The sequence below is a fragment of the Glossina fuscipes genome, unplaced genomic scaffold (assembly GCF_014805625.2).
Source record: "Glossina fuscipes isolate IAEA_lab_2018 unplaced genomic scaffold, Yale_Gfus_2 121, whole genome shotgun sequence".
NCBI lineage: Eukaryota > Metazoa > Arthropoda > Insecta > Diptera > Glossinidae > Glossina > Glossina fuscipes.
In genome coordinates this window covers 5,236,870-5,260,347 of record NW_023998464.1, presented here as the reverse complement: position 1 = coordinate 5,260,347, position 23,478 = coordinate 5,236,870, and the positions used below count along the sequence as shown (strand labels likewise).

The window sequence follows — 23,478 nt, the reverse complement described above, 5'->3', positions numbered from 1 at the left end:
GCGTCGGTCTGCGGTTGAAGCAAACAGTGCAGGATATGCAAAGATGCTCAATTTGGAGAGAAAATTAAATGTGTATGAACGGAAAATCAAATCAGTTGTATAAACAAAAAAAAAAAAGAAGTTTCAAGAGAAAATCGTACGTGAGAATGCTAAGTAGAGTATGATGACAAAATGAGAGAAAGAAAAGAAGAGGTAGAGAAACAGACAGACAGAGTGAGAAAAAGAGAGGGGGAGAGAGAGAGAGAGAGAGAGAGGGAGAAGGAGAGAGAGATATAACGAAAGAGAGACTAAGGCTGAGAAATGGAAACATATGTTCTTTCGAATAACGGTAGTATGGTTATTTTTTTCGCTTTGCTCAGGAAACAATAAGACATGAAAGTGATTGTTTGCTTGTGGGAGAAAAAGAGAGCTTGTTTATTACCCCTATCGCATATGCTATATATATGCTATATATTATTGCCTTATCCAATTGGTGGTGGAAAACGAACGCCGACACATCATATGCAGGATTTTTCCCCAAAAAAGCACTTGTCACGCTCTCATTGTATCGTGTGCGCTGCTAGAGTCAGGACTTCTGGTCTACTAAGAACGGTCGTTTTTCCAAATCTAAAGTGAAGTGAACAATATTTTGCCTATTTCTTCAAAACTCCTGCATATACATGTGTATTTACATATATAAATGTAGATATATATCTATGTATGAAAATATACATATATAAATATATATACAGATGGATATATATATAGTAAATAAGTTTCCAAAATAAAAAATTGTCAAAAGCAGTTTCTCGTTGAAAGAAATTTTAAAGTATATTAAAAAAAGAAATAAAAATTAAATATAGTAAAAAATTCTTTTAAAAAATTTTCTTCAAAAAAATGTTTTAAAATGAGTTAAATAAAAGAAAAAAATTTTTTGAAGTGGTTTGTGAAAATTTACAAAAGAGAAATGTGATTTCTTTTAACAACGATTTCAAAACCCTTAAGAAGTTTTAATAAAATTTTAAAAATTTGATAATAATATTAATTTAATGTTTTTAACTCTAACCTGAAGAAGGAAAAAAGAAAATCAATAATTGGGATTAACTACGGCCTGTTCTCGTTTCGGTGAAGAAAAAGAAGGATTACCATTAACTACAGCTTTATTTAGATAAGGAAAAGTAAGATTTCCATTCGTTTATTCAAGAATACATAAAACGTTTTTCATCTTTAATTTATTCAAAAAGATTTCCAATAATTTTTTTTTTGCCGACTTTAACACACCTTAGCCTGTCTATATACATACCCAGAAAACACGAAACGACAAGAAACCGAAGCAGGGTTGAAAGAAGGAAAACATGAAAATAAAAGAGCACAACAAGAGTGTGTGTAGCAAGTGTTTTGCCAAACGTTCGCATAAATTTGTATCAAACTTACGCGCGCATGCACTTGTTATAGCAAAAAAGAAGGAATTTAAAAAATTTTTCTCCGTACACAATAAAGCGACAGAAGCCGCCATACCCGCCATACAAATGGAATTGGACGTTGGCATACATTTACTGTATGTTTAATAGAAATTATGTACATTATTGTTATAAGCCCATGTGCTCGCGTGTGACTGCGGGAGTCGTTAAGCAATCTATTGATAATTAACTCTTTGCGGCTCTTTCGCTCTCTCTCTTTCTCTTTTTCTTATCCACTCTCTTTGTTTTGCAACTGCGAACAAACCGTGCTACTACGACTTCTACTACTGCTACTACTACTACTACTACTACTACGACGGCTATGACTCTGAGTTTTAGGCCAGACATTTAGTGTATAAAGGGAAAAATCGATCGTTCCGTGTCGTCTTGTGTAAGTTTATCAGTTTATCGGTAAACTCTCCACAAACTTCTGCTTCTATTATTACTGTTTGTTTTGCTTGTATTTTCTTTTCGTTTTCACAGGTTTTCGTTAAAACCTTCTTTTTTTTACTATAACTGTTTTATTAATACTTTCTTTTTCTCGTCTTCCTCTTCCAAACAATGAGAAGAATAATTTCTGAAGAGAGCAAAATTTCATTTGCAAAACACAATCAAGAAATTGTTTTAATGGTCGTGTTTGTATATAGCTTAATATGTGTTTGTGCTTTACTTATTTATTTATAAGTGTTTCCTGTAGTTGGGGGTTCAGTAGACTTTTGCTTTTTAGCTTTGCTTTTTGTTCCTCCGGGCCTTTTGTTTCTTTCTACGGCTTTTATGTTGTTGGAGGTTATACTCTACACATATATAGATTCACTTGTATGTCGTCGCCGTATAAGCGTATGAAAGTGTATTTGTATGAATTTGAATGCATGAATTTTTATTTATTTTTTTTCGGAAGAGTACTCTTTATTCATGTGCTTTCATTTTCTCGGGTCTCTTGTTCTTTTGCTTTTGTAATTTGTAATAATTTTTTCCCTTTTGTTCAAAATTTGTCTTGACTTCAAAATAAAGTTGGAAAGTGGGAGCAATAATTAAAAATTTTTATAATAACTTTATTGTAAAGATCCACCCTTAAGGAGGTCGCGAAAGCCCTCTATCTGAAAATTTAAAATATTAGCAGCGCTTCCATTGATACAAGACGAAATACTTTATTGGGTTTCGCAGCAATTTGTAAGCATGAAATAGAGTTTAAGCCGATATAGCTTATATTAGCTATGCGCTATAGATAGTCTGTAGAGTCTTAGGCCTATGGCTTTACAGTTACTTAATAAATGAGTAAATGAAAATGAAAAGAAGCGAAACGAAATCAAATGTTAAATTTGTGGCATTTGTGAGCTTGTGATACGTCCACTTGACGTTCTGAACAATATTTAATGAAAAATTGCAAAGTAAGAAACAATTCCAGAAAAAAGTTAAGTGCAAACTTACTTCTGACTTACGACGCTCTCGTGAGATAAATTTTTAGTTTTGCTTAGCTTTTCGTATTGTAAGGTTACATTTTCCAGCAGGAGGAAGAGCTTGTTCGCGGCATACTTTTTCCTTTTTGGATTTATCCACCTCGTTGCAAGGGAATCAATTATACTTCCTATTTAATACCATTAAAACATGTGGAATTAACTGCTACACTTCCATAATTTCATCTTAAGTCCATCTTTTATTTTTCTTTTTGATGTTCCTTTTATTCACATCGGCTGCATAATCGAGTACTTGGTCTTTGCTATGGTGACTGCTCAACCGGTAACTGTTTGACACTTACCACATGGGCACAGATACCATGGTCGCGTCCGTTCCCTACTTCCCCCTTTTTTCTAACTATCTTTCTAACTATCAACGTGAGGATCATTTCCTAGGTGACTGGTAATATTAGTCAAAAAAAAATATCGTAAATATAAACAAGTATATTGCCCTGCACTGTTGAGGAGACCTTATTAATTGCGATTCAATAAAGTGCACTCCATTGCCCATTTATATTTCTCTTCCGGAACGACACTCACGATACTATACGATGGGATTGCACATTGGTAGTAGTTGAAAACATCATTACAAAAAAAATTTGTCATTTGCAACATGTCTTGTCAAAAAATAGTAATTTGACGTATTAGGTGTAGAAAAAATTATTGTGAAGGGAACATTTTGGATCAGCTTCGAATGTGCACCTTTACCCAAAAAAATAACTCTCACATAGCAAAGAGTTTAAATTTTTATTCTTTTATGATAAAAATTAGTCCACTGAATAATAATGGTTTCTTTTATAAAATAAATAATTCGCTACACATTAACATACAAGACACTATACCAGGTACAATTATATTCTCAATTTTACATTTTAGCAGGCGCAGTGGTTTAGGATATGCTAACGGAAAATCAGAAAGGATTGACAACCGAGTTTGGAAATAAAGCTCAGAAATTAAATCCCTTTCACTCCTTGGTCTTGAATTTTCATACGCTCCGTCTTTAATACCTTCGAGCGGACCAAGCATTTACAGCAGTGAATACTCGTTAATAGTGATAGAGCTCTTTTTTGTTAAACTGCAGATATTTAAAAAAGTATTGGCTTCCAGGCTTTTAAGTTCATTTAGCACGAAACGATTGCTAGTTCATTCTTTCCTATTAGTTTTTGTTGATAACTCGTGGTACAAAAACCGCCTATTTACGCTGCGAATGCTTGAAAATTAGATCTCATGCAATATATAATTATCGCACGGCATATATATCAACGTACTCCTTGTCTGTCTCTCCCCACTCTTTTATCACTATCTTGTTGCACATATAGGTAACATCCCCGTGTTTGGTCATATTTCAAGATATATACTGTTGAAAAGTTTTTTAGATAAATACATTGATGCACACCATTTTCTATGTACATATATTACGTGGACAGAAAAAGACGGCTAGTTGACTTCACAGCGTTTACAATAAGGAATGTGACAAACTGCAACTGCTACGTTATACAGTGGAAGGCTTATTAAGTCGATTAATAACAAGAAAGAAAATGAGATTCGGCTAAGGTCGAACCGACCAATTTGGCTCATTTTTAATAGCGACCTGCGTGCAAGAGTTTCCAAGGTTTCTACCTAGCTTGATCTCGATAACTTAATTTTTGTGACCACAAAACACGCATCAACACACATCACGCAGCATGAAAAATCGGTTGAGAACGTCACGCCGATCAAGAGTGCATATACTTCATAAGGTCTCTGAGAATTCCTTTTGAGTGTTGTAAACAATACAACAAAATGAGCATAGTTTTGTCCTCCAGTGGTGGGTATAAAAATGACATTATTTAGTCACAAATGCTACCGTACACAAAATTCTCTGAGGGTGTGAATAAAATAAATAAAATAAATGGCTGGGTGTTGAAGAAGGTCATTGTGGTATTTACTACATAATTACATAATTATTATATTCTAGAAATTATTGAAAAGTATAACTTATTCACCTTATTATTATCGCGAGATTTACTTTTCGCAAAAAACATCGGTTACACAGCCATTCATCAGTTTACTTGGCCGCCAATACAAAATGAAGCCATTATTTTTTTTTATTAATTGTAGAAGTAAAAGTACTACTAGCCTCGCCAAGGTGTCTGCATGCTATTTGCCTTTTGTACAATGCTGAAAGTAACTGGTACAGTCAGTAAAGAAAAAAAGATCAGACAAATATTTGCATAAAAACAGAAGAACACTTAAGACAAGTGAAACGATTGCACACAAAAAGTCAAAGGATGATTGTAATAGGTTTTAGCCGAATCTTCAACACGCATCTTTTATTCTGTTATCTGAAAAAAAGAAACTTGATATCTGTTTCATTTGCTATTAAGTGTTCGAGTTCATGAAACGGAAGTTCTTCCTTTAAGTAATAAGTGGATATTAATGATCTTCTCTTCGAGTTATATCCGTTTCGTATTAATATGAAAAGTACTAGTGTAGGATATATTTCAGAGATCAGAACAGACTTTCCCAAACGATTTCGTAAGGAATAGACTTAAGCATTGTAGACTGTAAGGAAGAAAACGTATTAAAAGATCAGGACTCGAATTCAAATTTAAAATATTTCTATAAAGTTTCCTTAGCTATTTCAATGCGTTGCAAAGGGAATGAATCACGTGATCTACAATGTAACTTATAGGTAGCTAAGTATTGAATACCATAAGCAGAGGCAATCTGATATATTTTCACGGGTTTTTCTCTTCTATAGCACCACATCAGCATTTAAGTGTTTAGCTCTTTAAACACGTTTTGTTAAGTAGTTTTTATTGCTTTTTTAAAAGTAAATAAAATGGGTTTACTTTTGTGGGATGGAACGATAAATTTAGTGTTAAATGTAGAGTAACTGCGGGTAGTAATTTTAAGTCTGAATTATGAAGGGATTGCAAATAAATGCCTTATTATTAAGTTCGCATGCGAAAAGGTTCTCTTATATCTTTTCTTACGAACTTTCAATGCTCAAAAGTCATTTAACTCAAATAACAATTGCTGTCCAGCTTTTGATCGCATATGGATACGTACGTGTACAATAATTACGATGTTGTTTAAGAATCATATCGACCTTTTTCTACAATCTTTTCCTCTTCCTTCATTTCACACTTTACTCTGAAATTTATATTAATAGCTTCTTGCATGTATTCTGATCATTTGTCGACTTGAAGAAGGCATTTATTGAGAAAAATTATTTTCCATCATTTTATACAATGGCAGATCCATTTTTGCGCTTCTTCAGCATTTCGAAAGCGCGCACCACCCAAGCCATGTTGTATCGTTCTGAATAGATGGTAATCAGAAAGCGCAATGTTTGGTGAGTAGGCTGGGCGGCACAGAACCTCCCAACGTGCAACGTTGTAACGGGTTGCTATGCAAGAGGATGACTTTTCGTTTATTAATCACTATTGCCGGTCTTTTTTGCAACTACACCCCGTTTCATTTGTTTAAATGACGTCGGTAGATATCACAATACGCCACAGAAAACTCTTCTGTTTTTGGTTGCCAAGTAATGAAGCGGTTGATTCATCAACTGCTACCTTGCACGCAAGTTTATTGAAAGCTGGATTCGTCCAATAAATCTTGCAAATCGTTTTCTTCGAAATTTTTTCATCGAAAATGCAATTTTGAGAGTTCCCTAATTAGCACCTCCAGTCAGTGAACAACTCAAGAATACTAAATGGAAAACTATATTACGTGGGGGAAGTTCCACATCACCGGATTTTCGGACTTAATCGTTGCTGACACTTCAAGAGTGTAATGCTATGAAAACAAACGGTTATTTCAAAAAACAAAAGTCTTCTTGTTTACAGCTATCGGGCGTCGAATGAGTGCATTTTCAATTTCATTTAAAATAAAACTGTCAAATCCTCAACTGTGATTATCAAACGTAAAAAAAAACTCGAAAACGTTTAAAAGTGCAAAATAATATTATTATCTTTTATGAAATAACAGGAAGATCTTAGGGAGTATTCTTGCTATCTACCACGCAGGGTAAATAAACAAGAAAACCTCAAGGTTTTTCTCAGGAAACTTCTTCTTTTCGGCCAAGCCGAAAAGTATAGCAATAATTATTATGAAAAATTAATCAAAGTATGCTTAGTTTACAATGCACTCAACAACAGCATCTACCGCACGGGATAAATATACAGGAAGGGAAACAGTTCCAGTTGAAGGTACAGCAACATGATGTAAGCGAGTTCTCGAAATAAGTGCACATTTAACAAAAGTTTCGTCAAGGTATATTTGTGTTTGGCTGATTAGTGGATAACCACCGGGCAATGCAAAGACGGCCTTTTGTTTTACAGTATTATTATCATAACTTATCATAATTCCATCATTTAACATTATTGTAATATACATATATTTTTTCCATTAGGTTGTTGTTTAGATTATTATGCAGTTGTTGTTAATATCTCGCAGAACATTGTTGCTTTGTCAGTTTGCAGATTATAGCTTATTTTTCGAAATGAATAAATACATTGGAAAAAGAGTTTACATTAAATGCTGTTTAAAAAAGAAAATTTCTGGTGCAGATGCATTGGAAATGCTAAGAGAGTGTTATGCTGATGAACCGACCCATACGTGGATAATGCAAAGTTTCCAACAGAGAACTTCTCGCCTCTTAATAAAGTAAGTTGCGCGACATATTGCAACAATGTAAAATACCGAAATTATATCCGCCTTGGAGAATGAATCCTTGCGATATTCAAGGCAGATCTTATCACTATATGACTATTGACTGTTGTTTCGATTTAGTCTGAGAGCCATCGCCCCATTTTGTTTTATCAAAATTGATTTACTTTTCAACAGGGTATTTGCTCACCGTCTTTGCTTCAGCAGGAACGAGTTAGATACCGCAGCTGCTCCATATCCGCATCGCAGTTTTGGAGGCCTGTGGTAAGCTTCAGTGAGAATATTTAGCTGCTAACAGAATTTGTAAGTTTTCATGACTTGTTCAAACGTAATTCTCTGATTAACCCATTTATAAAATCCGCCAATAAGATTCACTCAACGAATTGATTATGGAAATAAAGTCAAATGGAAAAGACAAATATTTATAAGAGGGCGAAATCATAGTTTATATTATAGACAATGTACGAAATATACTTCCTTTGCAGCGCATAATAAAGCGTACGTGTAAAGCCGACGAAATATTAGGGAAAGTCATCAGAAAAATCTCATTTGCTTGCATCGTTTAGGCGACATCATCAATATATATACCTTCTCTCATAACGAATGCCCCTCTCCCACCTCCTCCCATCCAGCTTATACGTAGAACATTACATGATCTCCTGCTGCTATTCTGTACCAAATTCAGTTAAATTCAACTAAGTAATTTTCCCTAATAATTAATTCCCCAAAGAAAGAAAAACCAAAGAAGCATTTGAAGGCGCCTTATGCAGCTGCGGGCCGATGAAAACGGTTAGAGGAAAAGCAGGCTGGGATTAGAAACAAAGCTATAAATTTAGGTATAGCAACATGCTTGTAAAAATGTATATAAATAGAATATTTTTGAAAGGGAGAGTTAGTCGGGTAAGAACATAGAAGTACGGCCAAAATAAATTGGAAATGATCCTACATGTAAGAAATGTACTTGTAAATAAATACTCCTATTGTTGTGAAAGACAAAGCAGTAAAATAAAAGAACTTTGAAGTGTATTTCTCTTGATCAAGATATCCACGATCCAGTGATACGGACTGTATCTTAGTAAAAGCGAACTTCATAACAATAATTTTTGGATATTTTTAGGAACTTTTTAAATCAATTACAACATATAAAAAAGCTGGAATTGTAGTATTTCTCTAAAATATTTTATAATTAATTAGTTTAGTATCTTACGCAAATAATGCACATATGTGCATATGTGGGATTTCGGTGGTAATGAACATATTACATCGAATTGAAATTATGTTTTTCTTACATCTTTCCGTGCCTTCTGCGACACATTAAAAGTCTAGGCAAATTTATCACTCGATTTGTACATTGCACCCTCTTCAGTAACTGCACTGTAACTGTGGATAGTGATTAGTTGCAAAAACCCATTTTTCTGTTCTTGGGGTAATCATTAACGACATTCACTTTGTTTTATACGCGCTTGTTTTCTATAATTCTTTAATTTTAATTAATTTATTGGTTTTTTTGTGCAGCGCGGTGAATCATAAATTAGCGCAAAGCCTTTTGCAGGAAAGACACAACTCTCCAAAAATGCGACCTCCTCTTGTCTGCTATGACAGATTTCGGACTATTTACAGAAATCAAGCAAAAATCAAGATAGCGCCTAAAAATTTGCAAGAGAATTTCGAAATGACCCAAAATTTTCAAGGGACATTCCTACAAAGCCCGCACTGCTATGCAGCAAAAGGTGTAAATACCCTCGATTTCCATGATTCTTTTTCGTTAGCCAGAATGTGGAACAAATACATTGTAAAAATTCTCTCCGTTATTCTGAAAATAGAAAAGATCATTCGCGCCCGCTGTTTACCGTAAAGTACGAAAGTTCCGCTCATTTATATTCCTTGTAGTCTTTTCTAGGATAATGGTGATTCTTCCATAATTTTCTTACATGGTTCCTTTGGCCGTTGTACGTATTTTGCACAATTTTTTTTCCGATTCTATTTGTGCTTACATGCTTGACATTTGGTAGAGTGATAAATATATGTGTTACAGCAGTTCTCGATAGCCTACTAAACAGAATAAGAAATGTACGGAAAATTAAGATATTTTTTGAATACTACGACAGCCGAGCTCCTGTCCAGCGTTAGGGCCTTTATTCAAACTTGGACATGATCATAAATGCGCCCACGTTAGCTAAGATAGCTGAAGCTAAAATACTCCCAGTACCCTCACGGTTAACTCGATAACTTGAATTGAATTGAAAGAATTTTTAATGCAAATGTTTACCTATAACGGCCTTCTGACAGGAGAAGAGGTTTTATTAACAAAAATTTGATACTATGTAATATATACATTTACCTTAGCTGGGAAACGCGTCTCTGTCATAACGTCTCATAAATCATTTTTAATTTTTACCAGCTTTTGCAAATAAGTAAAAAAATGGCCTCAGAGGAAAAAAAGAAATTTAGGTTTTCGAAACTAGTATTTGAAAGAAGGAAAACATTTAATAATTCCAAATAATCTAACGTCTAGTCTAGCGCGGCATAAGGGTCAGTGTAAGATATACGATGACAACATAGCAGAGGAAAGGGTTAAGCATGTTCTTATATGAACAGAATGCCAAAAATTTATCTTAATTATCTCAATAGGCTGGTTAACGGAAGTAAATAAGAAGACTAAACAATTTATGGAATGGCTCCTATGAAACGACAATCGAACAAGTCTGCTTACCTTTCGAGGTTTAAAGTTTTCATATTTATCTATTTTTTAACTTGTACATTGATCACATGTATCATGTCTCATTCTAGATAAAATGTCACATATCTAAGATAACTTGCTGGTCTAGCTTGGTCGATATCGAAAGTTCCAAATTTCTATTAGCAGACAATATCTCTTCAATGGGTCGAATTCTATTCATTAAAATGTTTCGGTCCATAAAATCGCCAGCCTTGGAATATCAAAGCACAAGCTTCAGCTTAAAATACTAGAGGAAGCAAATTTGCTTGTAGCACTTGATTCTTTCGACTAGCAAGCGTCCTAAGTTAAATGCAAGAGCCAGAGTTTTACAGGCCTCACGTTGAGCTACATTCTACGCGCATCATAACATAATTTTTATTATAAAGTTTGAGTCATCTTTAGACATTTGATAATCCTCCCTTAAAGGGACACAGAAATAGTACAACTTAGCTTAAGCTTTTCGTTTTTGTGAGGCATTGCTCAAAAAACATTGATCACTTTGCAAAGCCCATATTAGTTTTAATTTAATTTCATTACGTCTAAGACCAGAGTTGATGTGAAAGTTACAAGAGCTTAATGTTGAGTAAAGCTCGTGGAACTTGAATAAATTCCGCGCCATTTCTCAGGGTTTTGTTAAGCTGTTCACAACAAACTCCGTGTTTCTCTGGCTGCTTTTCTTGATAACTTACATCTGTGTGTGTGGTCTTGTTGGTATATTCTTCTTGCATGGTATCATTATCGAATATTTATTCTCATTTGTTATCTGGGTATTGATTTTCCCACAGCGATAATTGTGTTTATATTTCTTTATTGTTCTTGCGTTTGCTTGTTTTCTCTTTATTGTTCTTACTTGCGTATGCCCTCGCTATATGTATGTATGTATGTATACAATTTCTTATTTCAATTAAAGTTGAATGTGTTGCTTGTATTTGTTCGTATTTACTTCGTGCTTTTCATTTACATTTGTCACGTTTCGTTTATAATTATAGATGAATGTTCTTTTCACCTTCGATTATTTTGATCGAATTGGTTTCATGTAAACGGCTAGTGCGATGCAATACGCACGTCGCTCTGTCGACCCAGTCGTATAAAAAGAAAGAATCATTATGCTCTTTTTTGTATAATCAATGAATTTTAAAAATGTTCCGATCTTAGAATGAGAGAATTTTAAGAATCTTTCTCTTTGCAAACTATCCAGGAAATGAATGCTCGCATCGAAAGCCAATGTCGAAAAGTTGACTTGTTTAAAAAAAAGGAGCGCAAGATAAGTACCGATTTTGTTGCCAGAGATTGGCTGATGACCTTTGTTCTAGAAGTAGAAGGTTATGCACGTACAAGAGAGAGTGTAAGTCTTTTGAAACTACTGTGTCCTTAGACTATAAGAGAAACTTCATTTTACTTTTCCTGACTAACTCGAAAATTAATGCTGCTGAACTCCTATTCGTGCCAGATAGTGTATGTGTTGCGATTTCCAAAATCGCAGATTAGGTGAACCATTGACATGAATTTGCATGTGGCCCGATTTAATCGGTTGGCAGGGTTTGGTGTATTACGGTTTGCTCAAACGAAATGAAGCCTTCACTAAATAGTGCGAATAACTGCTGCCAACGATTATGATATCCTGGGTTTTCTGCAGGCAACCCCATTGTTGTCAGCAGACATTACTCCTTGGGCTTAACATGGGTTTCCATAGATGATTGTACGCTCGAACTTTTCTTTGATGGAGTTTTTTGCGGATAGCCTCAGAAGACGACACGCCTTTTCTAAACAGAGTTGGAAAATCGTGTGAGACGTGGGAAAAAGTTGTAGACAGTGGTGGGCAATACTTTGATTAATCTGTTCATCCATTTTATTGTAATATAAATGCGTTGTTGTCCGCGAAAAAAGGAATCAAACTAATTTGTATTTCTAATATGATATGTTATATAATTAAGAATAGACAGCTGCTTAGTTTTGATTAAAATTTCACGTTAAATAGGTGGATGTATGTTTCATAACACGAAGAAAGTACTTAGAATGCAATTTCCCCGACGAGTGCCTCAATGGCCGAATTTTGACCAAGAACAGTCTCTATAAAGCTAACTAACTTAACTAACATGTGATTGACTGTCGATAAGTGATAGATTTCAAGAACGATTTACTTATTGCGCCGCACGCTGCTATAATCGTGTTGTACGATAACAAAGTGACAGAGACGAGCCGTATCGGTTGCTCGGCTTTGGCAAAGCGGTAAAAATTAATCACAAAGCCTACGACACTCGAGAAGCAAAAGGCCGTTTTCTAAAAACCAGAGATCCTTATTTAAATCGTTATGTAAATCTTCTGCATAAATTCGATATTGGGATCCATTTACGAGACTTATCCTTAGCTCTTTTTTTTAGTGCTTATGTCTCTAACAAGTAATGTAATATGATTTGAATTTTCTGAACATTTATGTTATACCATTCATTGCTAGCGTTAATATTGTTTAGTTATTCATTTTCTTCTCCACGCAATTCAGCCAATAATTGTTCTCTTGTTAAACTTTGCGAAACGTGGCAAATTACGTGGAAATTCCCGCAACAAAATGCAGTAAATGCCATGTAATCATTTACTCCTATAATAGAACTTATCAATAAATACTAAAATTATGTGAGGTGATGCATGAAAAAGGTGATGCATGAAGCTTGCTCGAAACGTTTTATTTCATAAATACTTTGGGAGACTTGTGCCAGCAAAGCTAAATAACGAACTTTCCCCAGCAAGTTAACTGTTATTTATTTTAATTTAGATCAGATATCATTCCAGCGCGATAAGTTATGTCGTCAATTAAAGTTTTCCTCTTGCATTTCGCTTTGAAATAAATTTTCAGACCGTTTTACATCAAGTTGAGCTTTGTAAAGCGTTTCGAAACATTTGCAATTTTTATGTCAGCTGTAAGGAATTTCCATAAGTTCGTTTCAATGATAAAGTTACTTCTCCCATACACATATATCTTTTGAATTGAGTTCTTTCATTTTTCAAAGTTTCTCTGTGCTGTACTCGCTCCTACAAACGCTTGATTGGTTTAGCTGAAGGAAGGCACGCATAAATCCCCTAATTGTTTTATGCAGTTGTTTTTAAATTTAATTTTTGGTTCTAAAACTTTTTCGACAAATTCTCTTAAGTGACACATGTTGAGTTCTTTGCACATGTGTGCGCGTTCACTCACTCTAACATGTGCACTTTCGTTTCCTATATTCGCATTAAGCGAAGTGTCTCTACGACTTTTTGCCTCATATTGTTGATGAAGTTAATTTGTCTAGCTAATGTTTATTCTTCCCCGTTACCATGTATTTTAGTTTTGCTTAGAATTCCTTTGAAAATCATGACATGGAAGATTAGTTAATGAAGTGTAGCATATGTGGATATCATATGTCAGAGCATATTCACAGTTTCAATTAAGGTGATGGTGAAGAGCTAGCCGGTTTTGATTGTAGCAAATAAACCTTATGTCTCTGTCTCCCCTATTGAGTTCTCGCGTCCCTCTTACATTATCGCAATCACCGTTTAGCCAAGCCTGAATGCAAGTTTCTAAAATTAAATAGTTTAGTTCTTCCAGCCCTACCAAAAAGTATTTTAGGAACTTCATGCAACGCATGGAAAGGCCAATTGGAGATGTTGACGGAGGAAAAAAGCGGAATCAATTTAGCCGCACCTATCCGCTTACTTGTAAAACAGGTTACGTCATTTAGCTGGAAGTGCAAATCTAGCTTCGGATTTTCCGTTTTATTCCTGGCAGGTTAAGTTTGAAAAGCCATTGTATTGAACGCGGAAGATAGCTGCAATTACCAAAAAGCAATCTTTAAAGAAGTTTTGAAAATTTTGTTTTTTTTTTATTTTTATAATTTCTCGCAAACAAACGCCTGACCGTGTAAAAATATATTTCAATGTATATGCACTATGTAGGATATATGATCGGCTTATCGCCTAAAAGGATGTCCCTTTTCCTTCGCTAGTAAGCGACGTAGTTTTGGAAAATTCGGCCAAAGTTAAATACAAGTTTCCTCTTGCTATGTAAACACCTATAGCGCAACGAAGTCTTAGCATCTGAAGAATGCAAAGGACGAGCGTCTATGGAGTAACATACTATAAGTTTTATTTTATGACAAAGTAATGTACAATTCCTGTTTTCAAATGTGCCGTTAAAATAAAAAAAAAAAACAACAAAAAAGGAATCAGTGGTACAAGCCAGGTACGCAGTTTTTCTAGTGTCTTGCCAAGAAGTTCGACCTTGGTTTCCAAAAAGTCAGAAGTACATTCTTTTCGAAATTTCTCAAAATTTGTACAATATGGTACTGAAGAAAAACTGAAAACTATGTAATCACGTCACAGTTATAAATAATGTGCGATTAAAATTCTTCCAATTTATTCTCATTTTTTATTTACTTATTTATTTACTTAGAACCGGGATGTCAGAGATGTCAGGCTATTGTTGCCTTGTCCGAGTATAAACTATTCAGCGGAAGTTATTCGGAAATACATGGATCTAGCTTGTGTGCAAATGTAATCGAAACTTGGACGCGTATTACGTAAAATACATGGATACGTTTCTTAAAAACCATCAGAAAAGCGATTGACTCTATTTCAGATCTTTAAAATATATTGTGCCGCGCTTCAGTGGAATTTCCATCGTAATATGTAAAAGTGTGTATTTTGGCAATCACTTTTGAACGATGGGATATGTTTTGCTGCGCTTTTAGTCAACTTGTAACGTCCAGAAGCATCTATCTGCTACTTTGCTACTGCGTTCCTTCCCAACTTTATATGTTACTTACTTACTGTTACTTTCTTTATCCGTTCCGATTTTTATCTAATTCTTCACAATACTGTAGTAGAAAATCAAATCAACCAAAGCTTAGTATCGGTACGTTTAGGGTCGATTCACCGAAAAAATCCATTCAGAAACATAAAAACACTGAATAGTTTGGTTCGGCCTAGTCTTTGATACACACTCGTATCAACATGAATACATTATAACAGCAAGATGTTTTGTTAAATATGCTCTTGCCAGGATCTGATGTTTTTTGCACTTGTCTTTCGACTGGCTCAAACACATTTGCACCGCACTTTAGAGCGATACCTCGGATTCTTTGGCCGATGAAGTTCATTTTTAAATTCTACACAGCTGTTGACGCAACCGTGTATTGAGTTTTTGCGGATGTATACAATACAAAGGACGACTTGAGATAATCTGACTTTTATTAGACCGATCCGTTCAGAAAGTGACTGTGCTTCTCTAAGCCTGTCTGCCCGCCCATTCGTTTTGTTTTCTTATGTTCAGTCTACAAACCGTAATTTTTGATATATTTTGATTAAGATGGTCGGATGGGATCACCCTTTCTACTTATTTCCATGTAACGCCCTATTTTAGAAATTTTAGGTTGCTGCAGGTAGAGTATTTAATGGAAGGCTCTGACCCTCTATAATGTTTTTATTTTTTTCTTTGTGTAGATGTTTTCCTGGATATTTTAATTTCGGTATCTTCTATAAATTGAAAGCTAGTTTTTTGTCGTCGTTCTTGGTCAAATCTAAGAGTATGGTTCTGTGAGTGCAGCCTTACATTAATATATTCAACACATATCGATGGAGACCAGTTTAGTAATAACATGGTATTTTCTCTTCATTTCTAATTCTCGCTTGAAAATTAATTTCATTTAAAATCTCTATAATTTTTCTAAAAGTAAATATTTAAGTGGAACAATGACCCAGTCGTATAAAGCACAGATAAAAAATCAGCCATTGCTTGTTGGAAAACGCATTTAATTGTTGCGGCGACTAATAAATTTTAATTGTTTGTAATTAGTGCAAGAATGCTGTGTGTGCGTAGCAAAGATTTTGATTGAAACTTATATTCGCTTTAACTAAAGCGTTCCTAATCTATGAATAATGTAAAGAGCATTTGACGGATAAAATCGTATAAAATAATCGTATTCGTCCTGGGACGTAAAGCGCTAACACCTATAACGTTAACTTATCGCTTAGTCGATTTGAAGTCTTGTGCAGCGATTTTTTATAGATTTGCGTTTATTTAAATCAATATATTCACAGGCTATGTATATGTCGGATCAGACAATTCGGTAAGATAGCAAAAGAACGAACGGCGCTAAACCTTACTGCATTTACTCTTACCTTTTAGCATAGACAGCAAAAAATTGTTTATCAAAAGTATATTTAATTTCTTCATTTTCTACACTGCTCCGCTTTGATTTTCCAGTTCTTATTGCCTGATAATGTGGCCTGCTGATATCGAGCTTGTTTAAGATTAATTGTTAACTGTAGTACAAAATGCCAAAGTTCACAGTAAGCTCAAGTCATTAAACGACATTTTCTATTAACATTTGATTTGATCTCATTTGTTCCATATTCCCTTAGAAGTCGCAAAAACTTTTTGCTTAATTTTATTGTGATAAATGTAAATTTATATTTACCTTGTAAAGGGCAACACCTACTTTTGAACTTTTTAATTTATTTTAGTTTATTACTATTATTAATTTAGCCGGAGAAATAAATTTAAAAGCCAAAGTCCTAAACGACTAGCAACTTAAGCTATCTGCTTTATTGAAAACTCTACCGTATTTCAAATTTGAACCCATGGTCAGATCTTTCGCCTGCTTGGCAGCTCAAGCTGATTAATTTAGTTTAAAATAACTGGATCTCCGACATACATATATTTCTTTTATATGATCAGTCACAGTCAGAAATAAGTGTGGGAAGAGATTGGGGCGCCTGTAGCGCAGTGGATCGTGTGTCCTATCGGTAAGTGTTATGCCTTCATTATAGCTTTGCTGCATTGAGGTTTGAAGACGCGAACACTAAATTCGCACGTTCTTAAACGTGCATGTAGTACTTTTGAATACAAAATTTAGTACGTTTAGCAAGGGCTCAAGTCACAAATATTTAGAAATTATGATTGAAAGTCGAAGAAGGAGACGGAGTAAAGTAAACGGGATCTAAACACGCACTTCCTCACCCCTTTATTGAGAGAGTGAGAGAGTTTAGACTTCTAGAGCAAATATTCCAAATTCGATTAACAAATTCGAGGTCAAAACGTAGTCGCATTGCATTCTGTCTTGAAAAACATAAGCAATTCGTGCATAAATAAATTTGATTTTAGTACAAACTTTCTTTTTTTGTGGCCTTTATTACAACTAAAGTAAATAAATTCTGCACCGCAGACAAACCGCAATCAAAAACAAAAATCGAACGATTTAGATTTTTGTTTATGCAATAATTGCCACAACAACAATAATAGAAATAAAACCGCATAAGTAAACATGATATGAAAACAAAACAAACAAAAAGAGAAGCATATAAAAAAGTACAAGCGGAGTTTTTTTTCGCACATATCTCATCCACGCAATCATCTTTAATAGTGAGGAAGTTTTCTTTATTGTTTCTTTCGTGTAAATTGTACTGAAAATTATTGTAACGTAATCATCACGGGCATGACGATACTGATGAAGATTAGGATAATGTTGATGATGCGATCATATCACACCATCTCATAAATTTTATAACGCACGTATTGAAATTTGTTCTGGTTTATAAAAGTGATGATGACGACGACGACGACGAGGACGAGGACGGCGGCGGCGATTACAACGATGATGATGATGGTGGTGATAATGATAATGGTAAGATGGAGGCGAAAAGGCACACAAACAACATGGAACGAAAGCAGAAAACTGAAATGATATGGCGAGGGGAAGAGAAAGTATAAAGAAAATAATATATACATTATTATCGCACTCAAGCATAAGATTACAATGACCTTTTGGATATATTTAACGCGAGACAAAAACCCAGTAAGAAAAGGCGAAGCCTAGACACCCTCCATTCCCATAACAGCTCAGCTAGAAGGCTCACTAAATAAGCGTCAATTAATTATTAGCAGACACGTTGTCGCAAATGGTCTTATGAAAGTAACTCCTATGACGAATGAATTTTCTATGCGCACAATTTTTTATAAAGGTATCTTGTCTTAAGCGTGTATTTTGCAAAGCAAACTCTAATTGACCCTAATTGACATTGCCTTTAATAGAAAGACGGCTTATTGCATAATTTATTTTCGTTTTTCGAATTTGTTGACCGAGCAAATCTATTCAAAAGTTCGTCATATTGTTTATGGCTACTATGTTTAAATCGTGCCAAAAAAAGAAAGAGTAGCGAATATGGTAATAAAGACTTTTCGGTTAAATTAGTGTGAGAAAATTATGAAGTTAAAACCAGTTCTTGACGTGGCATCTACGCTCCTCTATACTTCTAAACTTTAATACTGGTTCTTCTGCTTTAGATAACGTTATTAAGTTATGATCTTTTCACAGTTTTCTCTCTAATATTCCTCGATATAAATTTGAAATTTTATCAAACGTAGAAGAATATACCTATTCTAGGTTACGGTTTTCTCGATTTTATAATAAGTAAGAAGACTGTATTCGATCGTGACCAAACTTTTTATACCCATCACCGTTTGATACTGGTCAATAAAATATGGTGTTTATTGTGCGGTCTCTGAAGCGTCTTTTGGGCCGCTATAAACATTTTGATAAGATAATGAAATTTCAGTAAACGATAATATTCAGCAGGCGTGGTTGATTGTTTTAACTTGTGCACAAGGGCTGCAGAACCAAACATAAATTTCAAAGGGAAATTTCCGTTGGTGGTGACGAACAAAGAGTCAAATTTTTTTTATTTTTGAAGGCAGAGATGGTCCCGGGTGATGCTGTATTGCGATCATAGCATTTGGACGATATAGTCAACTTTAATACCAACTTGCAAGCAAGAGCTTCTAGTGTTCCTGCAACTTTGAACCAGATAGTTTCCTTTTTCTTACGAGGAGAATGCTTACCACAGACAGAGAAACAGACGCACATCAAATGACAGACACATGCCAAATCCTTGTAGCTAGAGTCATTTCTTAAATCATATTTTATGAAATTTCTTACACACGTTTTTAAGTGTTACAAGCGCAGATATGAAATCATTATATTTCTGTGCTTACACTATGGATGCAAGAATTTGGGAAGATTGCTTAGCAATAGTTGTTATCACTGCATTTATTTCTTCGTTCTTTTACAGTTTTGCGATATTATTATTAGCTTCATACAAAGGGTTATTACAAATTTAAAAAGTTTTCCTTCTGCTTCAGCTTGTTCTTCTTATTCAATGTACATAGTTTAAGCAAAGGAAGTTTTAATAGGTTTTCTAAGATTAAATTCTTTTGCTTATGTACAAGCCAATAATTTTAATTTATGCTCATATTTTATCCTCCGGTATTAAAAAGAATTTTTGTGGTTGTTTTCATAATACAAACTTTAGAGTGGTTGTAAATGGTTTATAAGCTTTTAATAAAGAAAAAGTGCCACATAAAGGTATGTAAACAGAGAAATGCTTGTAAACATTTTGGTAATTGAAGGGAATAAAGTTAAAATATAGAATGTAAATGAATCAATGCGATAAGTAACAAACGTTCAAAAAAAAAAATACTCTTTTCATGTTATTTCCCCGATTCTGTCAATTAGTGAATGCTCCCTTTCTGCTGGAGTGACAAGCCATTTTTTCTACGAAGAGGCATTAATCCTACTACATTCCTCTCTTTTCGATGCATTTGATGCATTTAACTATCAATCTAGAACATTATCTCTTCAGGCTGACATTTAAACATTTGATATGTGAATATATGAAATCAGTATAGTCGCATATTACAAAATGTATTTCCTTTGTTCCTTATTAGAAATAACGTTCTTTTCTATGCGTTCTGGGAGTGGGGAAAAAACATTGACACAATCTGGCACTTGTTAAAGAATTATTTGCAAAAATTTTTCATAATATGCATTTGAAGTTCCTAGTGTTCAAAAACGGTATAGAGAAGAAGGCGAGGAATTCTTTTCTCTTTTGAGTTATACGTGCAGCATTTTATAATCTCTGCTTACATTTTGCGAAATTCAAAAAAAAGAAATAAAAAAATAATCGGTCATGAGTGAACACACAACAGTAACTCCTATTGATCCTTAACATACACATCACAAATAAAGCGATATTCTTCACTTTGTCCAAAATACGGTTTACAATTCGTGGAATATTTGTCAGCTTATTTTATTTTTCTTTTCACAAGGTAATGTAGTGCACGATAGTTCACGAAGGAGTAGAGCTGTTGCATTTTTTCCAAGTTACAAGTAACTGATTTACTTTATTCTCACAAAATGCAAGATTTTCTGAAACATAAGAGAGAAATTAATATTTCTAATTCTACCTATGTTTACGATTGACATGTATATATATATATAGATATATATATATGCACATATATAAGATATAAAAATAATTCTTCATCGATCTTTTATGAAAGCAAATGCGCTAATTTCAAGAGAATGGAAATGATATTATCCGTCGCTAGCTGCTACTTCTCTCCTATCGCAGACAGAAAATGAATTGCGGGCGGAGAGCATATCCCATTTTTCGACATTAACTAAGAATGACATCATAACAGTGGACGCCGTGCTCAAGTCAACAACACGCCCTATAATGTTGCCATTTAAAAAAAGCTCCTTTATCCTGACTTGCGACATATTGCGCTCGTTTTTCTACTCAATTGCCCCAGTTGATGTGTTGCTAGGTTTCCTTAGTGATGACTTGCTCGGTTGAATTTATTCCTATAAAACTCTAGATACTATTTATGCTCGCAAATAGTAGCGACCCGGAGTATTCTTTAACTCTAGCTAGTCTACCCCCTGTTACTTTGTGGCATTTTTTTTATCATTGAGATTGTCCCTGAAACCGAGAAATCGATCATTTGTTTTGTTATAAAAGCAATAAGAAATAGGAATTCCATGCAAAAATGCCAAATTCCAAGTTATCACATTTATTGCGTACGTTCCATTAATCTTATAACCAGACAATCCTCTACAGATGAGGAAGATGTCGGACTCGATGTTTTATTTTTATATATAAGCACAATGCAGAACGTAATGTAATGTAATCTTTAGAGGAACAATGAGAGGGTCTGTTCCTTCTCAATTGTTAACGATATGTAGACGTTGTTACTTTCACGCCAAATTTTTTACTTCTAGCTTGCACAATGTGGCATCTTAAGATAATTTGCAAATAGACATAGAAAGAGTAAAACCGCCTGCATCCCCCTTACGAATCAGTTGGTCATTACTTTGAACTGTATAAAAGTTACAAAAAAATTACAACGCTACAGCATTCATGTGATTTTTCACCGCAATGAAAATGCATGCTATCGCATTCAAGTCCGGGCACTTTCGTAGAATCCGATCTATTGAAAGTTTCCAAAAACATTGTCGCAATACAATTAAATGGAAGAACTTTTGCTGGTATGTAAATCTTAAAGATAACGGTTTCGTATAGAGAAGCCACAGTTACGAGTAAAACAATGCCGTATTGCAGAAAACTCGTTAGGCTATTGCTTGTAATATATATTTCGAAGATCTACAAAATCCGTTATGCTTATACAAAGCTAAAGCTTTGCACATTAGTTTAATTTTTTTTTTTTTTTTAATTTATGAGTATTTGATAAACAAGATCATTCTCATTCTATCCATTCCCACTTCTATTTGGATAATATTTCGGACGATGGGATATATAAGCAAAATATACATAAATGACAGTAAATGAAATATTTCGAAATTCTCATGAGAAAGGGACAAAAAGGCAAAGAAGAACTACAGAAAGTTGCATAGCATCGTCACCTTGCCTTTACATTATGTTCTTATAGTGAATTCCAAAAGAATTTCCCCTAAGGTTTTGGTCTACAGTAGATTTGTTTAATTTGAAGAATAGAAATTCGCTTATGTATATGTTTTGTATATAGAGGTATCAGTGTCTTCAGATGGTGAGTAAATTAGAAAAATTTGTCGTTGGGCAACGAAAGATTAAAAGACTAATAAGAAATTTTTCGAAATAGATCTTTTATTGGCGTTTTGATGTAGAACCTTCCGGTTTACGTAGCCGTCACCAAGCGTGCTCCTGCATTTCTGGAAGTAAATGCAAAATACTGATTTGGTATTCGCTTTTTTTCTAAACTTGTCTTAGTCTAGTAAACTAAAGCAAACTCTTTGAAAGTTGTGTGTGCATGCGCAATACAACCCAGCGCGAAAAGCTGCTACTGTAAAAAATTATTTTCAACCACGGTAATGTAAAATATCGAAAGAACTTTCATGATAATAAGGATAGAAAGCTTTGCCGTCCAGACTATTACGTATTGTATAGAGATTGACAAGATTCTAAGTCAAACATTCTTCATATTTGTTCAAACATCGAAGCTAATTTCATGCTGCCTTTCTTGACGATGATTATAGTACAGCCAGCTTGCTAAGCATTTCTAAGCTTTATAGCAATGTCTGCGTTGGATGCAATCAGTTAAATTAAGTAAAAATCACACAAAGTTTAAACACTTTTTTAAGCATATAAATCACATCATTATATATCGTTAATAATATTAATAATAATCTATGCAATAACGATAATAATAATAATACAAATCCCTTCACATATTCAGTCATAAAAAGTTGGTCATTAAACGGATTGTATGACTACCTCGGCTTATGAATTGGAATAATAAGAACAGAATTACTATGTTGTATAAGAATGTGCTAAAAGAGACAAAAAAAACCAAAACAAAAACACGACCGAATGCCGGCGATGAGGTAATTTTTTATTCATACGCACTCCCTTTTTTATTTTTTAAATACAAACTCAAACAAAAACCGAACGCAAATTATATCAAACACTAAAAAATCAATAGTCGTCCACGGTATGTGTGCTAGCGTGCGTATGCATGGCTGTGTGTATGTTGACCAAGTTTTTGTTCCACCAAACCGATTTTCAATATTTGTACAGTTTACATTTTTTTTTTTTTTTTTCATTTCTTTCGCTCAACCAATTTCAACAATTTAACCCTTTTTTTATATTGAAACCACAAAATCGTGTGCTATCATGCATGTGTGAAAAAAATGCCGGTTTATAAACAGAAAAAAGTTTCATTGCAAGTCAAGCAACAATTGTAGCAGTTTTTTGATATTTTTATAATGCATTTTTCGTTTTGGATGATGGGTGACAGCACCGGTTACGAAAAGGGCTAAGTAGTGCAACGGGCTAAGGGCGGATTTACATATTTTAATATTTTCATGGGTTTCATTGAACTTTGATACGAAAAAGTTTAAAA

The 23,478-nt window shown here is 34.2% G+C and overlaps 1 protein-coding gene across 3 annotated transcripts in view; it reads left to right on the top strand.

The window, feature by feature from the left end:
• The first annotated feature begins 879 nt into the window (after positions 1-879).
• Positions 880-23,478, top strand: part of LOC119640578 (neural-cadherin) — a 267,493-nt gene continuing 244,894 nt past the window's right edge. For all 3 annotated transcript variants that reach the window (XM_038038714.1, XM_038038713.1, XM_038038712.1), the window contains exon 1: positions 880-1,157. The gene's annotated coding sequence lies outside the window, so the exon portion shown is untranslated. The remainder of the gene's footprint in view (positions 1,158-23,478) is intronic.